The 21,501-nt window shown below is 34.6% G+C and overlaps 1 protein-coding gene across 2 annotated transcripts in view; it reads right to left on the bottom strand.

Annotated features, from left to right (window-relative positions):
• The window catches only part of LOC132149378 (protein ELFN1-like), a 97,373-nt gene that overhangs the window by 21,957 nt on the left and 53,915 nt on the right, over positions 1–21,501 (bottom strand). For both annotated transcript variants that reach the window (XM_059558561.1, XM_059558562.1), the window contains exon 2: positions 12,024–12,087. The gene's annotated coding sequence lies outside the window, so the exon portion shown is untranslated. The remainder of the gene's footprint in view (positions 1–12,023; positions 12,088–21,501) is intronic.

A 21,501-nucleotide genomic window follows, 5' to 3' on the forward strand; every position in this document is an offset into this window, starting at 1 on the left:
GTTATTTTACCCCATATTTAGATAACATTAACTAAACATTCACAAAATCCCAAGGAAATTATTTCACTGGAGGGCAGTGGGTCTTTTTGCTGTTGGCTCCTGGTAGGCATTTCTACTCGACTACTGAATCTTAAATAATTCTACTTCATGTAAGATTTTCTTCAAATGTATGGACCCCACTGTAGTTCATATACAGTATATATATGTGTGTGTGTGTGTGTGTGTGTGTGTGTGTGTGTGTGTGTGTGTGTGTGTGTGTGTGTGTGTGTGTGTGTGTGTGTGTGTGTGTTTAATGACAGTAGATAAGATGTACAAAATGGCACTTGTTCTGTGTTAAATAAATAAAATAAAAAAACACAGAGACAATATTAAATAAATATTAAATAAAATAAAAAAACACAGAGACAAACAAAAATTGAAGAAATGTAAATAGATCTTTGATTTTTGTCACATCATTTTTTTCTGCTGTATTAAACTCTATCACACCTACCCAGAATTACCTCAGCTTCACCAATGCTTTTTATTTATTTATTTTATTTTTTTGTAAGTGCAAATATTAAAAATTGTGACTGAAGGACAGACAGCACTACAAAATGTTTATTCTAAATAGTTAGGATCGGGATAATTTTGTGTTAACTTCACATCAGTCACAGTAAACTAAATTCCTCATCTCATTTTATTGCTCAGCGAATAAATTTGAGTTTCAAATCTTATGAGGGCAATTTATCTTTATAAGAGATCAGTAAAACTTGTGTGACAGGCTCTTTTAAGTCTGCAAATAATTATTTTGAGTCTTCCTCAAAAGCGCTAGTTTGTAAAACTCTTTTCTACAGAAACAGTAATTGGACTCAAAGATAATGAGGACTCCTTAACAGATGACAACATCTAATCAATCTTGACTCCTTTGACTTCCTTTAGATCCTTAGAACAGTTGCAGCAATCATTCAAAGTCCTCAGTTAAAATGCTCTAAATAAATGTTGGATTTAGTTGATTATTTTAGCCATAAATATCTCACCATCATTTGTAAGCAACTAGTATTACTTTTATGTCATTTCAAACCCACTGGACTTTCATTCACCTTATGTTTTTTGATGGAATTGTGGGATTTGATGGTTAGGTAACTGCACAACTAGGGATATATTTATATATTAGTTGTCTATGGATAGGCCTTTGGGTTTTTCAATACCTGATTCCAATATGATATCTAGAGAACAGAATAACTGTTAAAATGCTGTTAATTCAAAAATATAAAATGTTACTTATTTTATACAATAAAGATTTTATGGGAGCATCATGTCTGCTATTTATTCATTAATTTAAAGGGGCACCAAGTTAAGGAGGACTGCTATTCAAATAAATAAATAAAGTAGGTGTATAAGACTCATGTAAAATAAAGTGTAAAATAAGTCAAAATCAGACATCATGAGATTAGACCTGATTGTAGAATTAGACTATCAGAAACGAAAAACCTATTTTTAAATTAGTAGCTCTTTAAAAAGTATGATATTTCTGGCCTTGTTGATACATCATTTTTATATAATATCAGAACAGATACAGCAATGGTATTAAATGGTAGTGCTATTTTATGACAAATGCATGAGACAAAGTCCTTTTAAAGATATAAAGACAAGCTATGATGAAGTGCAACACAAGATGAAAGAGCAGGCATTTAATGCCACTAGATGGCACCTTCCACACTTCACACAAAGCGTCCTTTTTCCTCACACCTCTCTATCTCATTTCTTCACTGAGATCACTGTAGGCATTATACAGACACTACTACTGCATCTCATGTGAGAGAGAGAGTAGTCAACGCCTGAGATGCCAAAATGCATTCCGTCTTCTAATCCATATCCGCAGAACACAGTCTGCGAATCCATTCAGTTAAAAATCTGTAGTGCCATACAAACCCTTTCAAGAGCACATAAAAAAGTATGTTACATGAATCAATGATATTTTGACAAAGCACGTTTCCTCAGAGTTTAACATGAGTTTGATGTGGATGCTATGAGCTGGTTCAGTCATAAAGCAATTATGTTTCTAAGGGATTCTGCAAGAATGCACTTCACCTTTTCAACTATTTAGACTTGCTGGGGCATGTTAAAGGGGAAAAAAAGAAAATTATGTCATAATTTATTCACCCTCATGTCATTTCAAACCCACTGGACTTTCATTCACCTTCAGAACACCAATGAAAATATTGTAAAATTTTTTTTTTTTATGTCCATCTATTGAAAGTCTAAGTAGTAATAAGTACCGGTAACTATTTTCAAGCTCACATCATATCTGGAAGCTAAAACACGATAGCACTAAGATTATGATATGAGTTTCTCTTACAATATTTTTATTAACTTTTTTAAGTTTAAATATGTTGACTACATAGGCTTTCAGTGAATGGAACAAATATTAAGGATTACATAGGATTATGGTGTGAATAGTTTAAATCTGTCTCTGTCTCTTGGTGTTTGTACTCAAATCTCAGCATGCAAGTAATGACCAACAGTACTAACTGTATACAGCCTTTTAAAATCACCAGTTAATACATGACATTGAGTTAATTTATGTTGTAAGCCAAAGCAATGTCTTATTACAGCTTTGTACCTAAATTACCAATAAAAAGCAATGGCAGATGGTCATACATCCTTATTTAGAGGTGAGTGGCCTCAGGTTTAAACCATTGTTGTGCTTACAGCCTAAAATAAGGTGTTCTCTTTATCTTTAAACTACCTCATTGTCCCGAGATTAAATTGGCATCTTTTTGCTATGAGAAAGTAATACATTTGCTATATATGGTGTTTTAAATCTTTTTTTTGTGTGTGTGTGTGTGTGTGTGATTATATATAAATATGACTATATAAAAAATTAATTATTAATATATTCAAAATATTTAAATTCTATTTAAAATATTTACTTAATAATAAATATTACTGTTGCACAATGTCCATGTATACATGAAAAAAGTGAGTATTAAAAAAAAATATATATATATATATATCATTTTAAAATTTTTATTGTAAAATTACAACACTAGTGGCGGTCTTAATTTCTTCGTATTCAAACCTTAAACCATCAAGTTTCTCTTTTGGTGGAAAACAACAGGGAACCCTTAAAGCTTCTCTTTTGTTGACAACAGCTGGTTTATAAGTGCTTCTCTTTACAAGTTTGAAAAGATGGTTGGCGTATGTTGCATTCCCAAATGTATGTTAGAGGCAAGCCAAACTCACAGCCCATGCAAAGATGAGTGTGTGTGGAGCATCACTTAATGTGAACTGAGCTGCTAATAATCACCCAACTCTACATTAAGGTGATGTGTGTGATTTTTAAAATCACAGTTTAATTTACATAGACAATTGTAAGCCATCAGAACAGTGATTCTCAGAAAAGTGTAAACACTTTGTTGTGCTTTTAAAACAATGCTCCATCCAGCACAGCAACAATGGCTCAACCAATGGCATAGTAGTTGGGGCGGGGCTACTTGTTTGATCAACCAATAGCAAATGGGAGGTGTTTTCAGGAAAACCTCTTTGTAAAAAGTCATTAATTTAGCAATTGTGCTTGCTGTCGCTAGAGAAATGACATATTCACCTTTAAACGCTTCTTTCATCTCGGCCTTCCTAAAATTCTTTGATTACCTCAGCTGTCAGCATTCTTATAAGATCATATAACTCTCTCTGAAAGCAATGGCTGCAATCTGAGCTTATTAGTTTCACAATATAAAAACAGCCAAATATATCTCAGATGCCGGTATACATCTACTGAAAAACAAGATGTAATATTAATGTTTATTTACAAATCGCGCTTGACTGAAATTATTCAAATTCATGACCCTTTGCACTTAAGGCAAGAATTATTCCTCTGAGCCACATCAATTCATGCTCAGGTAGGGGGCTGATCCCTGCTAATACTGCAGTCCTACCACTGTTTCACTCAATCACTTCACTGGCCAAGAAGTCAGAGAGCATCTGACAGTCACACTGAGATGAATCTTCCTGTGTAAGTCATGATTTTGTCTGGAATGAAAAGGGAAAAGTACCTGAACATATTACACAATCTTTTCCACATTTTTTACCACAGAATTCTGTGAAATGTTTAAATATACACCTGCAAGCATTACTAAGTGAACATCAAAAACTTGGGAATGACGTTAAATTCCTAGCTTTTATTCAGATTCACACAGATTCCGTACAGGCCTTCAGCTCCCCATGTGTTTATCAGCATCGGCAGTGAGAGAAGTTACACTCGCTGTAATGAACATGTGACAGCTGCCTCTCAGCCTCAACTCGATTTATTTTCTTCATCATTACCTCTCTCAGCTCAAGTGAACCTCGATTAACAAGCAAGCTCTACTCTAATCATTAATAGAGCAGTAGAAGAAGCAGCCATTTGACTCTTACATACACCATCTCATAGGACCTTTATTTATCCTGCCATGCAAATGTAAGGGGCAAACTAATATATAGCTCTCATAAATATAGCTCTCACAAATCACAGTGCACGCTGGCCATTAATGCGGAAATGTATTTATTATTTTATTTTTATTTTTTGTATACTGCTGTGTAGTTGTAATTGTACTGCTGTAATTGTACAGTGATGCTCGTAATTGTATATAAAAATGTACTGTATTTATGTAAAATAGTGTATTTTTTTTTAGTATTGCCCTGATTAAGCTGGGCTGAGTTTCCCAAAAGCTTTGTAAGCCTAAATTTGTAAAAAGGATCGTACGACTGATCTTAATATTACAGTCTGTTTCCCAAAAGCATCATAACGTAAGTAGCCCTTGAAAATCATTGTAGATCTACTGGTGCTCTGGAGTAATCACAAAGCCCTAAGTGTGTCGTAAGAAGACAGATTTATGCGGTCACCTGCAGGACAATCGGCAGATTACGCCTTTAACTTGATTCAAGTGCAATGTGATTATAATATAAGGATTTGATTGTACACTTTATGACTCGTTTTATTTTTTTTATATTAATTTATAAATGAAATAATTAAAAAGGGCAGAAAAATAGAAATATACATTAAAAATAAAATGACTGAAAAAAAAATGAATAAAAGAAGTAATGCAGGAAATTCTTCAATGACAGGGGAAAAAATATGTCAAGGACTTGATTAAGTGCACAAAAACCAGCAATTTATTAGACCCGGAAATAATGTCTCTCTATCTCTCTCTCTCTCTCTCTCTCTCTCTCTCTCTCTCTCTCTCTCTCTCTCTCTGTACTGTATATAAAGTATATTATATATTATTATGTAAAGTATAAAATTATACACTATAATATAATATAATATAATATAATATAATATAATATAATATAATATAATATAATATAATATAATATAATATAATATAATATAATATAATATTGTATTATAGTTATTATATCCAAGTTGTCTGTCTGGAACGCAGCAATAGGTTAACGTCAATAAACGATTGTGTACAACAGTTACAGAGCCATTCTGTAAGGTGGCATTTCAGCACTTGACAAATGGATAGCGACTTCTTAGTAGAACTTAAAGCACCGCTACGTGGCATAACAGATTTGTACAGTACATAATATTCTACATGACAAATTAACTGAATTCACACAAATCACCCAACCTGATCTCATTAGTATTTATAAGTATCATAAATATACCTGTTACATGGCAACTTGTATAAAAATCATTAAATGACTTTTCACTCAGTTTAACATGTTTAAGTTTAAAATTGAGTAAATTGAATCCTTCAAAACAACTTGAATATGGCACCAAAAATTATAGATAACAGAAAGAGACGGTTATAATGTCTAAAAATTGTTAAATGCATTCTATAAATGTGATGGCATTGACAGAATTAATGAATGTAATTAATTCAATACAATAAAATCAATCCATATTCTATGAACATAAAGTGATTTGTAAACATTTGTATATTTCTAAAGTTCATATGTAAACAGCTTAAGGTTTAGATGCTGTCAATTTTGTCAATTTTAGTTTGTATGCAAATGTGCATGTGGAAATGCACATTATGTATAAATACAATTATTAAAGAAGTCATGTTGAATCATCCTGTTAAGGTAGTCAAAGTTACCCTTGGTTCTGAATACTGGTTGTGAATACTGTTTCCTCCTCAATGACTGTCTGTAGCCTTTAAAGCTACTTGTGTATGAGTCCCCGGTTTGTAACTTAACAAGTAAATACTTGCAATACGGAAACTCTGCAAAGGGTATTTAAAGTATAAGCACAACTGTAAGCAATATGTTATCATCAGCATGGAGCACAGTTCATGGGGCTGTCTGCTCAGCCATGTCATACCTCCAGCTTCTCCGTCAGTGCACTGTTCATTTGGACCATTTAAAAATGGCTGTTGTTGGGGAACCGGCCCACGTGAGATCTCTGGGCTCCACAATGGATGATTTCCCTTTATGCAAAGTGTGTTATTAATTTCTGAATGCAACGTAGTAGAATAAAAATAACAGCGTTGCTTTGTGATCAACTCCAAATTATGGGCATTTTAGAAAGGCCTTTGTTAAGCCAAAAAAAAAAAAAAGTTTTAAGGGCTGATCTCAGATCTACTACAGTAATCCATTCAAATGAGTCTGAGGATCAAGTCATTAGACACTCAACAGTAAAGCATGATGGAAACACACGTGTTTAGCAGCTACAATATGGCTGTATTTCCCACACAGGTAGAAATACAAGAAAACTATTCTTAGAAATCCTTTTAGATATGTCTAGACACACAGTATGTGCACTTCTTGGTCTGTCTTGATGAAGATGTTTTGTTGCTAGCATGTTTGGTTATAATTATTTTTTTTTAAACTGAATTAAATAATTTATTGTTTTTCTTGTAAGCTTTCTGCAGTGGAGGAATTTGAAATTGCATGTGAACTGATGAGCTATCACGTCCGCCGCCGGTTTTGGAGATGCAGTTGGCTTTTATTAATCCTCTCTGCTTTCAGCTTGCATTGCAGTGAGTTTTCTAAATGTAAGTCATTAGAGATGAACACTTGCTTTAAGTTGATGCAGCACGTTGTACCTCTTTTTTCATGCCCCATATAGATGAAATTATTGTATGGCAGAGTTAATGGCAATGGCTGTGGGAGGGATGCCTCTTCTCAGCTGGAAATAAAAATGATGACATTTGGGTAATGCGACTGACTGATTCGTTGAGAAGAATAACATTAGTGGCGCAGCAGAAGTATATTTACAGTACATATTCCGGAGGAGATGTTAGGCATCAGAGGTTTTAAAAAGTTACACAACACACAAACAGTGATGAACTCTATATGTTCCATGTAGCTCCACACCAAAAACAGTTTTGCGTGCAGTCTGGAGTTTCGCCTACTCAATGAGAAAGTGAGAATGAGCGAGGGCCCAAGAGGTAAAGAAGAATACTGATGAATACTGGGGTTCAGAATTACTTGGGAGAAATGCATCTAGAGACTTAAAAAGCTTCAAATGTCTATAAAAGCAATAAGCCACAAGAGGCCATGTGTTAGAATGATTTTACCACAGGGTGTTTTTGGGTATGATGTGAAGCCCCTTAGCAGCGGTAAAAATCACTGCAGCACATGGCTTTGAGTGGATTATTGCAGCAACAGCAATATGAAAATAGCCATCAATGCTCACTATGTGCTTAAATAATCCACAAAATCAAATGATGTATGCCCCAAGCAATATAGTTCATTAGAATAACTGCAACGTATGGGCGGTTACCAAGCAATGTAGTAACTCATCAGTGTGTGCATTCATTTCAGTCACTCTTTCTACGGGTTACGGAGGTGTCTTTATAAGTAAGTGATTTGACTAATTAATTTAACCGATTCAGTCAAAAACACTGATTCGTTTAGGAAAGAAGCAGTCATTTAATTATTAATTCAACTAATTTGTTTAAAAACATAACAAATGACTGACTTTTAAGTGACTTACTGAATTAATAATTTAACGGATACCATAACACTATTACTGTGGTTTGCTCTGTGTTGCAGCTGCAACTTCTTGATTATTGAGCTGTTTTATATCACACAATCATGGTGCCTCCTTCTTACTCAAACCTGAAAATGCTTTTTAAATGTTTAAATGTTTCTGCTGTAGTTCTAACATGACAGACATAGAGACAGACGATAGACAGAGATAAAAACATTATGTATCACCATATCCATGAAGGAGAAGGAGGCAGCCCAGTCTATGAGACATCAGTGCAGCAGCACACACATCGTTTAGGAGGTTGATGGTCTTCGGGAGAGCTAATGTGTCTCAGTGCCAGATAATATTGTTCAATTTACATTGTTTATGGGTCTAGAATTCATAAATTATTGAATACTTGACAAAATCATTCATTTTCACCGCTAGACAATATTATGTATATCTGGAATCAACCTGGGGCTCTATAAATAGGATTCCAGACAGACAGGACATGTTGAATATCTGCCTCAGACATTCCCCTCACAAATGCCTTGCATTATAAGGGAAAACTGTCAGTCAAATCAAGTTGTCTGACTTAACAATGCAACCTCTGAAGGCTCTTTCCCATCAGACAGTCTGGTCCTCTGGGTTCTGAAATATCCCACAATGCCTCACACAAAAAGCTGTCAACTACAAAGCAAGGTTTCAAATCTGTTCACTGATGAAATACTCCTTCATCGTTTAATTTGGACTGATTATCACTTTGGAGTGTTTTTTTTTGCTAATACACTAAATAACTGCACTATATATATATATAGGAATATATATATATGAATATATACAGGTGCTTCTCAATAAATAAGAATGTTGAGGAAAAGTTCATTTATTTCAGTATTTCAACTCAAATTGGGAAACTCATGTATTAAATAAATTCAATGCACACAGACTGAAGTAGTTTAAGAAACTAAAAACTTTTTTTAACAAAAACCCACCAATTCACTATCTCAACAAACTATAATACTTCATAAAACCAATAAAAGAAAATTATTTAAAAAAAAACATTTTTGGTGAATTGTTGGCCTTCTGGAAAGTTTGTTCATTTACTGTACATGTACTCAATACTTGGTAAGGGCTCCTTTTGCTTTAATTACTGCCTCAGTTCAGCGAGGCATGGAGGTGGTCAGTTTGTGGCACTGCTGAGGTGGTCTGGAAGCCCAGGTTTCTTTGACAGTGGCCTTCAGCTCATCTGCATTTTTTTTTTTTTTGGTCTCGTTTCTCATTTTCATTTTGACAATAGCCCATAGATTCTCGGTGGGGTTCAGGTCTGGTGAGTTTGCTGGCCAGTCAAGCACACCAACACCACGGTCATTTAACCAACTTTTGGTGCTTTTGGCAGAGTGGGCAGGTGCCAAATCCTGCTGGAAAATGAAATCAGCATCTTCAAAAATCTGCAGAAGGAAGCATGAAGTGCTCCAAGATTTCTTGGTAAACGGGTGTAGTGACTTTGGTTTTCAAAAAACACAATGGACCAACACCAACAGATGACATTGCACCCCAAAACATCACAGTCTGTGGAAACTTAACACTGGACTTCAAGCAAATTGGACTATGAGCTTCTCCACCCTTCCTCCAGACTCTAGGACCTTGGTTTCCAAATGAAATACAAAACTTGATCTCATCTGAAAAGAGGACTTTGGACCACTGGGTAACAGTCGAGTTCTTCTTCTCATTAGCCCAGGTAAGATGCCTCTGACATTGTCCGTGGTACAGGAGTGACTCAACAAAAGGAATACGACTACTGTAGCCAAATTCCTTGACATGTCTGTGTGTGGTGGCTCTTGATGCCTTGACCCAAGCCTCAGTCCATTCCTTGTGAAGTTCACTAAAACTCTTCAATCCAGTTTGCTTGACCATCCTCATAAGGCTGCGGTTCTCTTGGTTAGTTGTGCATCTTTTTTTTCAACACTTTTTCGTTCCACTCAACTTTCTGTTAACATACAGCACTCTGTGAACAGCCAGCTTATTGGCAATTCATTTTTGTGACTTACACTCCTTGTGAAAGGTGTCAATGATTGTCAGAGACCATTTTGAAGGCTCAGGAAACTTTTTCAGGTGTTTTGAGTTGATTAGCTGACTGGCATGTCATCATATTCTAATTTGCCAAAATAGTGAAATGGTGGGGTTTTGTTAAATCTGAGCCAAAAACATCACATTAAAAGAACAAAAGACTTAGACTACATCAGTCTGTGTTGAATTTATTTAATACATGAGATACTGAAATAAATTAACTTTTCCTCGACTTTCTAATTTATTGAGAAGCACCTGTATATATATATATATATATATATATATATATATATATATATATATATATATATATATATATATATATATATATATATATATATATATTCTTTTTTTTTAAGAAACAGAATAAGTCTAGATGACTTTTTGTGGTAGATAACATTACGCCACAAATGATTTTGACTGAGCTTAATGTGTACTGAACCTGGAATATTCTATCAAGTATTTGTATTGCTCTTATTCATTTACATGTTTAATGTATTGTTCCGCAGCCCTACAAAGGATAAGCAGTATTGAAAATGGAAGGCTGCTAATGAATTGGTGCATATTTGGAGGATTGTCCACGCTCAGTTCTCTACCCGTGAAGATAAGCAGAGTAAAGCAGCATCTAATCTCTTTGGCATTGCCCCACTGACAGTCTGGGTTGCATCAGCCAGTGTGAACTAGAATGAATGCACCAAGACTCAATGGACAGATTTATGTAAGAAGTCAACACACGTGGCTGCTGCTGTCAGTGAATAGCCTTGGAGGCAAAACGGTGCAAGTGCATGAGATATGGAGGAAAATTCATAAGAACTAAGCAAATTAAACTGCCTGAGCTATTCACTATGATCAAATATTAAAGCTCTTTCATATTTGCCACTTCATGTGATTTATAAGGACACATCAAAGGATCGGCTCATTCTTACTAAATTAAGTTGTCATAATGGTTTCTGTAGACATCCATGTCATTGATCTCTAGACGAGGACAGAGACTGTCAGCTGTAGATCCAGCCTGTGATGATAATTAAAGTGTATCTGACAAAGATGATTAAAACATGAATGAAAATAAAACTGAGACTTTCAGCATCCTCTATGGCTTTGGAATACTATCATGGCACACGTTTATATTTAACTTTTTATGAGGCACTGAAAGGTCTGATGATAGCATTTATCTTTTGGAAAGTCATGAATTTTTAAACAGCATGACATTATATACAGGTGCTTTTTGAAGCTCCTGACCAAACTTGTAAACAAAATAAATAAATAAAAATCATTATCATACATTGTTCTTTTACAAGTTCAAATAAATTAAATGATAACGGCTGTCAATTGAACACATCAATTTGGAACAATCAGATATTTAATTAATTAGTGACCCCTGCCCCATTTGTACATTTTGTAATAATCCATTTTCTTACCATCAACTGAGCAACTGAACCATGAATTACCACCAAAATGTAAAACAGTCAACAAAACAAAACAGAACTGAACTTATTTGAACTTGACACAGTCAAAAAAAAAAAACACCTTGGAGTCAATGGTCCTAGACGAAGAAAAATATGATGTGCACCAACGGCCATGTATGCATAGGAAAACAATAAAAAAATAGTCCAAGAACACATCCTGTATGAACAACCACTCTACCTTGGAAAAAACAACATGCTTGGTTGCAACATGATTGCTGTGGATATTAGGTACAGAAATGAAACAAATAGCAGACTTACTCCAAAGCTACTTTTTGTAATGTCTATTCAATGCTGTACTCATCTGCTAAAATAATAGTGTCTTTGAATCAACATTATGTAACTGATTTAATTTTATCAGCGGACAGAATTGAACTGAAGGAGAATCAAACTAAAATCATCTGTTATCACAGTTCAAACAATGGGTATATGTTCATTTAATGTCTGAAAGCTTTGACAGAAATCAGAGCGATAACTGAATGTTAGATCTTTAACAGTAGCACTTTAAAAAGGGGCTGATCCAATCAGAGAGGAGGAAACATGGGCTTTAGAGCAGCCTCTCGCCGTGCCACTATTCAGGTCATGGATGCATTCCAAAGAGAACTTACCCCGGTTAAACTTTCTAGTGATCACATGCATGTCTGAGATCCACCATCAGTAGCTGGCCTGTCCCTGTAGGAGAAAAGGAGAAAACTAATTAGAGGCGCATTTTCACATTCACACAGGAGTGAAAGTGACGTGACATTCAGCCAAGTGTGGTGACCCATACTCAGAATTTGTGCTCTGCATTTAACCCATCCGAAGTGCACACACACACAGAGCAGTGAACACACACACACACACTGTGAGCACACACCCGGAGCAGTGGGCAGCCATTTATGCTGCGGCGCCCGGGGAGCAGTTGGGGGTCCGATGCCTTGCCCAAGGGCACCTAAGTCGTGGTATTGAAGGTGGAGAGAGAACTGTACATGCACTCCCCCCACCTACAATTCCTGCCGGCCCGGGACTCGAACTCACAACCTTTCGATTGGGAGTCCGACTCTCTAACCCTTTGGCCACGACTTCCCTTAAATGACATCACTATGCACATTAGAATGTGTAAGAGCAATTTCTTTGCCTTAGACATCAAAACAAAAATGCAAAAAGTGAGATGGACATTCATTATGCAAAGCATTTAGTAACCTTTTTAAACTGACAAAAAATAAATTTATAATAATAATCAAGCAGCCATGAAAATCCTAGCCTATTAGCGTTATATCTCCTGACTTGCCTAAAATAAACATATGTAATAAATAATATTACATAGCAGCTTTTCAGTGCTTTGACTTTTTTTATGATGAGTGTTTTATCCATGGATAATTCCTCTATTTATATCTTGCAATACTTCATGCCTTTAGAAATTAATATTCACTTCTCAAAAGATGCAATGATATGCTATGCAAATAAGATGACACTAATGAGTTAGCAATTATTAACACTTCATTAATTCAGTATGCCTTTTTCTGTGAGCTCCTTGCACATCCATCCAGATTGCTAATGCATGTTCGGCCCAGCAATGTAAAAATTCTAACAAAAAGACGATTAGCTAAGAACACAGAAAAAAAGACTACAGGAATAAGGTTTGAGTTTTTAGATTTCAACAGGAATTATATTAGAACAGAATGAGAAAGTTACCTGAGCACAAATACAATTTAGGTGCTTCAGCTTCAAGACAAACAAGAGACAGCATGCTAATCGTCACCTTGGAATTATAAGTTTCTATCTGCCATTTTTTGTCAAAACGTATTTACATTAGGTGTTGTTGTTTTTTTTCATATTTTTTTTTTTCATTCTGGAACTGATGTATGAAAGAGACTTGTTCCACATATCCCATTTCACTATATGTAATGCAAAAACTTTGAAGCTCAATATCTCAAGCTTATAATTCCAAGGTGACATAATATTCAAATATGCATTGTTAACTAAAACTAAAACTATTCAAAATCATTATTGTTAAACCTGACATAAAATAGAAATGTTGTCATAACTAAAATAAATAAGTACTAAAACAAAACTTAAATAAAAATAAATTATTGGTAATAAAAAAAAAAAAAAAAAAATTAACGGACAAAAGCACATAATAAAATGACAAAAAAAAAAGAAAAAGAAAACAATACATTTAAATATACTATGAATATAATTCTGATTAGAATAAAAATATTAATAAACACTATTAAAAATAATATATATATGTGTGTGTGTGTGTGTGTGTGTGTGTGTGTGTGTATACATGCGTGTGTGTATTTGTTTAAAGTACATTATTTCTGTAATTATTACTCATTTAAAAAGTACACTTAAGTGTACTTCTTTTTATAAGAAAATGACCATTAAAAGAGTAAAATTAACAGCTATTTAGGCCTCACTCATCTGTATTTTATGATCATATATATATATATATATATATATATATATATATATATATATATTTTTATATATATATATATATATATATGTATATATATATATATATATATATATATATTTATTTATATATATATATATATATATATATATATATATATATATATATATATATATATATATATATATATATATATATATATTCTCAATAACACAGCACTAATAAGTATTGCAAATGATGTTTGTGCTGCTTTTAATTAGTATTTATCCTTAATAGCTGACTTGTTGACTCACATTATACAATTCACAAATTCTTATATATCTAGCAGTGCAAGGGTACTGGAATATATTGGATTTAAATGTCTAGCATAAGCATGCCTGGTTCTATGGGGGTACTAGAGGGTGCTAAGCACCCTCAAATGAAATCAAAAGCACCGTCAGTTAAAGCTGTATTAATGGCATTTTATTGCAGATTTAGCAAACTATCCTGGGCTGAGTTTCCCAAAAGCTTCATAAGCCTAAAATTATCGTACAATTATTTTAATATTACAGTCTGTTTCCCAAAACCATCGTAACTTATGTAGCCCTTGAAAATCATCGTAGATCTACTGGTGCTCTGGAGTAATCGTAAAGCCCTAAGTGTATCGTAAGAAGACAGATTTATGCGGTCACCTGCAGGACATTCGGCAGATTACACCTTTAACTTGATTCAAGTGCAATGTGATTATAATATAAGGATTCGATTGTGCTTTATTGTACACTTTATTACTCATTGTCTTTCTTTATTTTGTATTAATTTATAAATGAAATAATTAAAAAGGACAGAATAAATAGAAATAAACATTTAAATTAAATGACTGAAAAAAAATTATAAAAAAAAGTAGTGTAGGAAATATGCTTCAAAGACGAGGGGAAAAAATATGTCAAGGACTTGCTGAAGTGCATGAAAACCAGCAATGAATTAGACCCGGAAATAACCTCTCTCTCTCTCTCTCTCTCTCTCTCTCTCTCTCTCTCTCTCTCTCCCTCTCTCTATACTGTATAGAAAGTATATTATATATTATTATGTAAAGTCTAATATTATAATATAATATAATATAATATAATATAATATTGTATTGTATTGTATTATAGTTATTATATCCAAGTTGTCTGTCTGGAAAGCAGAATTAGGTTAACATTTCAATAAACGATCGTGTACTACATTTCAGCACTTGACAAATGGATAGCGACTCCTAAGTAGAACTTAAAGAACAGTTATGTGCGATTGATTTAAGTGCATTCTTGGGAAACGCACGTGAAACAATAATGAACGATCTTAAAATGACTTGTAGAAAATGCTCTTAACCACTAAGATCAAATATTATCGGGAAACCAGTGCGTTATTGTTTGCGCTCTGGAGATCAATTTCTATTTCAACAGATGTTTGCAGCATTGAGCAGTGTATCCAATCACAGGCATCAGAGGCATTTAAGTTAGAATCCACTCAGGTATTATGTTCAGCACCAATCCTTTCATTATAAAAAAGTTTAGACGTGATGTAGGCAAAATAAGAGATTCAGTGTTCAGCATAGAGCACATTATTGATTATAACATATCTTTATGATATTACGATGAACTAAAATAAGTGACAGCTTTTAAATGATTATGAACGCAGCGCTCTATAGCATATAGAGCGTCATAGCAACCTAGGCCACTAATATATATATATATTGTTTGTTTAGCCGTCCCTGGTTTGGTTGGAAGAGGTGTGTCAGGGCATGGCAAAAGTGATAGATTTGAAAAGCAATATATTATGAGAGGGCCATGTGTTACCGCGTCCCAAATGACTCAAAATAATAAACCACAAAGTTAACAAAATGATGCACTCCACTGGGCTGAGTGAGAGCACTTCTCTACTGTCTTCACGTGCTATTGGAAACTTCCTATTTCCCACTTGTGATTATGAGCACATTGCATTCTTTTCTGTTAAAAATAACAGTGAACAGTGGATTGTGAATGTTGATGCTTAGCCTAAATAATTTTCATGTGAGCGCTGCTTAGGCCCTCCAATTTTTCTATTAGCTACCAGCATTTATTGTTGTTACACAGCATAGTCACTTATAATAATCAATATTTTAATCACTTACTGTAAATACCTAAATACAATCATTTCAGAGTTCCTGACTCTTCCAACTATGATTAGCTTTCGTTTGCTAATATGAAGCATTTCTAGAATACACACAGTTAGCTAAAAAATAAATACAGTTGCACATGGAAAAAGTTTCACGTGAAAATATCAAGCACTGCAACTGTCAGTAAAGCAGGGGATTGTTGATGCGGTATAATTAGCTGGTCAGGGTATCATTTGCATACCCCTGAAAGAGGTCTCAGGCAGCTGTCATACAGCAAAAGCCTGTGAAACCTCAAAAGCAGCGGAACCTAGAGCTCCACAGAGACAAGGTTCATGGATTCGGGTGTTATTCTTTTAGTTAGTCGTCATAATGACTCCATTTAGCTGGTCAATGACCCATTTAATGGCACAGAGCAGGCTTTGGAAACACTGTGTCCTTGACAGGGCAGATTTTGCAGCTGCCCTGGCGTATGCTACCTTTAACCCAAACTGTGGCCCCTCTCAACAACACCAGCATCCCTGCAATTTCCTATATGTGGGAACTAAGAGGAGCTCAAATGTGACTTCCAAACTTGTAACATGACAACAGCCATATGCACAAACTTTATGAAAATAAAATAGCATTAGTGTAGTTTAATTAATGATGCATAGATCACAGAGAGCTTTTATACAAATAAATAAACAAAACGAAATTCAGAAACAAAAGTATTTTATACATCACGTCACAGGACAATTTTTTCTTCATGGCCATCTTGAACACACACCTTATGTGCATAGCTGGATATGGTCAGACTGCAGGCAAAAATAGACTAAATCTGTTATTTTATTTTTTGTTATTTATTTATTTTAGTGATTTTTTGTTATTGATTTATTTACATTTATGAATTTAGCAGAAACTTTTATGCAAAGTGACTTACAGTGTATTTTTATTTATTTTTTTTATCAGTATTTAGTTTTTTTCATAACCGTGTGAACAGCACAAACCACTTGAAATCTTTTAAAATTTAATTTGGGGCACCTAAAGGACGTTTATCATTTATCAGGCCCCCTGGTAAAAAAAAAAAAAAAGTGTCCCAATATTTTGCTGGATATTTTATTATAATTATAATTATTATTATTTAATAATGTCATGAATATAAGGATATCAGTATTTTTTTTTTTTTTTTACCTGTAATAAAGTCGTTCACAACCTGAATCCGCAATAAAGATCAGCTTCATTGCTAACAATGATAGAAGCTATTTTCCCCCAGTAGAAGGCTTCGGCCTAGTCCCAAACTAAAATATATGCCCTAGCTGGTTCAACTGAAAGATACTTGCACTGATTGATCTTAAAATATGTCATTACCCTTCTTTTTTCTCAAGATGCACACCAATAATGTTTTTTCTAAGGCATGTTTATAAAAATTACTTATATGTCCTAATTGAACTATGGCCTAATCCTGATTTAGTGTAAGCCCTGTCTGTAACCTCATCTAGAACTCTTGCTGTTTTCTGTCTTATAAAGCTTCAGTGTGAGAAACCACAGGGAACTATTCAGTCCGTGACTGTCTTAATAAATCAAAGTGTTCCAATTCTTAACAGATGATAGAAAACACAAGAGATGATTGCTGAAATATTGTCAACTTTTTTTTTTTCTTCAAGTAGATATTTAAAATGAAACATTAAATAAAATTAAGTACTTAGACTTGCAGTGTGAACATAGCCATTGTGACAAAACCCTGACCTATATGTGATGTAATTAAGACAGGAAAGCCACAGGTGTGCCGGTGCTCACAGACGATCAGACCCCAGTCCTGAGGAGCATATCACCAGCACACTAACTACGAGCTCCTCAGCGGCTTATGCATCCTACTGCCACTCAGCTCTGATTGATAGCCTCTGCTCAGCTGCTGACAAGTGAAGGAAGCTACATATGGGATCTGTATGTGGGCAAAAATAGCCCCGCCATGGTCCACTTTGGCTTTGCCGCAGCTGCTTCAGATAAAAAACAACAACACAGTCATTACACGTCTTGCAAAAGAACCTGGGTCTTTTGAACTGCAAAATGGGAGCACCCTCGGGTTAAATATTTGAATCGATGGCCATCATTAGAAGAGTAAGGATGTTTTTACTGCAGACAACAGCCATTGATTTCATTAATCGATACTGGTAATAGAAATGCTCATTAATGGCATGTTATCCAATAGGCAAACTCCACAACAACTCCCATCCCACAGAATGTTTCTTAACATTTATGACATTTATAACATGTATTACGGGTGCCAACTGTAATAAAGCACATAAACCTCTTAAAGGGATTTTCCCTGGTGAATAAGTATTACTCACAGACTTTTGGATGATTTCAATACAATCTCATCATCCTCTGCATCCTGGTGCTCCTGACCTTTGGAACTGTTCTTATGGTATGGAACTCCCTGGGTAGATGCAATTATATGTTTTATGTTAAGAAACTGCACTGGTCTAATACCCTCTTTAGCACTTGCTCTCTGCAGCAGAGCAGTCTTGGATTAAAGGATACTTTTTTCCTCTATTCATCCTCACAGGTACAAACAGGGCCTTGTTCCAAGGTAAAAAAAAAAGAGCATGGGACTAAAGAAGACTGAAGCAGTGTAGGAATGAAATGAGAAAAAGAGAGAGAAAAAATATGAAGGACATATTTGTTAGGAGTGAACTGACAATGCCTTTTCATTAGCAGTATGTGTCAGTCTATTTGTTCCCAAAAGGAGTTAGGCAAATCCATAATGTTTTCTTCTAATATTACTTCCTCGGTAGCAGAAAAGGATCCACTACGATAATGGTTTAACTTAAAAGTCCTAACCTTAGTTAGGCAAATCCAAATAACAGAGAGTAACTATACTTCACTGCTCATTCTAGTGATGCTGAAATATGCATGTGGTTATTATAAAAAAAATAGAACGTCTGTTTGCATACACCAAAACAACTGAATAAAGTGTAAAGATATTAATTATCTTGCTCTCAGTACAAATGAGTAAGAACAAGCAAAATAATGTTTTCCTGTACAAACAAAGGGGGAAAAAAACATCTACATGTGCAGGGAAGTAGAAATGGTACATGTGGTTTATTTGATTGTTTTAATGAAGATCATTTTAGCATTATGATCATGTACAGAACTCTTTCTTTACATATTCACCTTAGAAATGGCCACGTCACTCTTATATTAAAAATAAGGTACAAAGTAGCTAGTAGTATTTTTTCTGCACTGTAAAGGATTTGTTTTTCTTAATTAAAACTCTCAGCTATTTACAAGTGAATTGAAATATAATAAAACGATTCTAACTAATATCAATATTGTATTTCCATGTACAGTAGCTATTTATTTGGTAAGTACTTCTATAACAAGAAAGATAAAATGTACATTCAGTCAGTTATTGTTGTGAAATGAACCCCTCAGAATTAAAACCCTAGAATTATTCCTCATTCCATCACCACTCAAATTTGTCAAATATAAATATTTAATTTGATATACCTTTTAACAAAAAAAATTGAATAAATGAAATAGAGTACAAGTAAAAAAAGAACCTGCAACAATATTAGCTTAATAAGGGTGGAAAGAGATTGAATCTTCTGCCACAAGGGCCAAGAGCAGAGAGAATAATCAGAGAAGGGTTGCGACTTTGAAGCCGCACAGCGTGTGCAAGTGTCAGAGGATGATGGGGGTTTGAACGAAAGCATGCCGTTGGTGAGGACTGATAGGGCTTCTTCTAGTGACTGCCCCTAATGCTGATTTTCAGGTTATTTTAAGATGGAAAAGTCACGCAGCTCATCTCTTGAGCATTTCTGAGAATCTCTATAATGCTCTGGGGTGGTACCCACTGATGCACGAGTCCACGTTTGAACAGGGCTTCTGCTGCAGATCTGAAGAGAGAACGCCACTATAAGAGAGGCTAAAAGAAGCAATTTTTATATGACAGTGATCGAGTAACATAGGAAATATTTTGACCACATAACAAATGTGAATTTAATTGTAAAGAAAAAAGGCATTGTGATATTGTGTTGTCAGTCAGAGAGATATCAATGCCACACTCATGGGAACACGCGCACAAAAGCCATCAAGAGAATTATAATAAAAGACAGTCTGACTACATTGCACACTTCCTCATGTTGTGGACTGGCAGCAGTAGGAGACAGAGAAGAAGAAAAAAAAAAAAACTGAGGAGACCCCCGTGAACGTGATTTCACATCTGAGTGACTCTGTCTCTGTTAGACCTGGAGGAAGAAAAGCAAAAGCCACACTGTTCGTTTCCCCCTAGTGAGATGAGGAGAGGGAAAATCTTGAACCATTCGACCTCCAAATACCCAGAAAACACTCAGATCAAAAATAAAAGCATAAAATCTGCAATTTGCTACAGAACTGCCTTTCTGAATTGATTTTTTACAAGGGATGCCTTTACATACCCTCAGTGTTGGCACAAAACCAACATAAGTCCAGTCAGGGCAACATCTATTTGGGCATTTTCTCATAGAGAATTTTCACCATAAAAGACATTAAAAGCTACTATAAATCTATGATTATTATACATGAGATTTATCAGACCATCAAGGACAGCAGTTTATTTTTAAATGCTGTGTGCATATTACAGCATGCAAAATATAATTTGTTGCATTAATTAAAGAAGCAGTTAAGATCAAGATTAAGAACTACATAATCAGCAATTTTTTATTTTTTTTTATTTTTTTGGTATTTTATGCAGAAAAACTACACTAATAATAAAGGTTTAACAAACATGTGGAATTAATTTCCTTTCCTATTAATGGTATGAAATTAATATTGTGATAAATATCAATACTGAATGATATTTAAATATAATATATGCTTTGGTCAGACTTTATTTTATTTTATTTTTATTTTTATTTTTATTACTATTAACAAAAGTTTTGCCTCTATAAACTCCAGCACAGTTGTTTAGGTATGGGGCAGGATTAAGGGATCTAAAATATTGTCATGCAGAATAAGGCATTAATATGTGATTTATAAGTACTAATAAACAGCCAATTGCTTGTAATATGCCTCCTAGTTATTAGTGAAAATTGGCCCTTAAAATAAAGGTGTTACCACTAAAAACCTTATGTTAAACAGCACGCAAAACAAATCGGTCAGTTTACATTTCGCCCAGAAATACTCTTCCTATCTAAATGTGCGGTTCTTGGCCAGAATAAGCTGCAATGTGGACTAGACCTCTTGCTGGGGTCTGGTTCCGAGAGAGTGAGATCATTACATCATGCATTGGCCCAGAGTCATAATCATCCATCTGTAAGAGTTTAGGAAACTAATGTTGAAAATGAAACCTGACTACACACAGAAGTGGTCATGTGTTCTAATAAGAGAGAGGAGAAATGTTTTAACAGTGCAATCTGTCTCAAAATACAAATGATGTCTGACATCATGCTCTGGATATTCTAATTGGCCTCTGAGGGCTGGACGGAGCATCAGCGTAATTGTGATGTATCATGCAGGATGTACAGCCATATGCTGCAATAGATTTCCTCTCTTGTTATTTGTAGTTCATCAGACACAAAATATGGAGGCAGACCTACTGCAGATGAGTATTACT

This window comes from Carassius carassius, chromosome 9, assembly GCF_963082965.1.
Source record: "Carassius carassius chromosome 9, fCarCar2.1, whole genome shotgun sequence".
NCBI lineage: Eukaryota > Metazoa > Chordata > Actinopteri > Cypriniformes > Cyprinidae > Carassius > Carassius carassius.